Source organism: Cyprinodon variegatus, unplaced genomic scaffold (genome assembly GCF_000732505.1).
Source record: "Cyprinodon variegatus isolate N-32 unplaced genomic scaffold, C_variegatus-1.0 Scaffold1607, whole genome shotgun sequence".
Classification (NCBI taxonomy): Eukaryota; Metazoa; Chordata; class Actinopteri; order Cyprinodontiformes; family Cyprinodontidae; genus Cyprinodon; species Cyprinodon variegatus.
Genome location: NW_015152060.1, coordinates 21,019 through 21,919, shown reverse-complemented (window position 1 = coordinate 21,919; position 901 = coordinate 21,019).

The window sequence follows — 901 nt, the reverse complement described above, 5'->3', positions numbered from 1 at the left end:
ACAGGACTACACTGGAAAACAGGCCAAGCTCCAACATCTAGAAACAAAGGTGTTGATGGCAGCAGCACAGCTGTGACACGTCAGCGTTCTGATGGCGCCGATCTAAAGTCTAAGCAGCTTCTGCTCAGCATGAACAGAAAAAAATGTCTGCTTTTTTAACATATGTGTATTTATTAGGTAAGTAAGAGAATTATCCAAATAAATATCTTGAAAATGTTGATTATTTTATATTAATCTTACTATCTTTGTTAACTTGCTCTGATTTAGAGGGAAACCCTTTATTTTAGGAAATGTTTTCTTATGTTTGGATCATATTTCAGAGCTCAGGTTCTGGATGGGGGGGGGGCACTCCTTCACCCTCATCTTCAGGGTGATGATGAAGCATAAAGCAGCTGCTGGCAGCTGATGCAGAGGAAAGCGTTTGGGTTTATGGAACCGCTCTGTGACCCAAACGGTCCAGGAAGCAGGATCGATGCTGATTGGATCAAACCCAGGCTGAAAGCGGCCATGAGGGGAGAGCGTGCCGTTCCCGCACCGCCATCCACCCCTCTCCTGATGACTGAGTCAACGCCGTGGCATGTGAGAGAGTGTGTGTGACGGCGGCGGCGCTTCCCGTCACCACGGAGCCGCGCGTGTCTGACGTGTCACGGCATGACAGCTCGCGGTTATCTCCAACACACACCTCCGTCTGCGTTAATGGAGGGACGCCACTTCAGATGCAGCTCTGGCCCTGAGAGGGGCCCCTCAGCGGGGGCCGCTAACACCCAGACATCACACACAGGGCGCTGCAGAGGAGACACAAAGACTCCAACACTTCCAGTCTAAATGTAGAGCCGGTCTCTCAGCACCGCAGAACCACACCTTTACAGAGCAGAGGTTTGGGATTATAATCCTGCTGCTT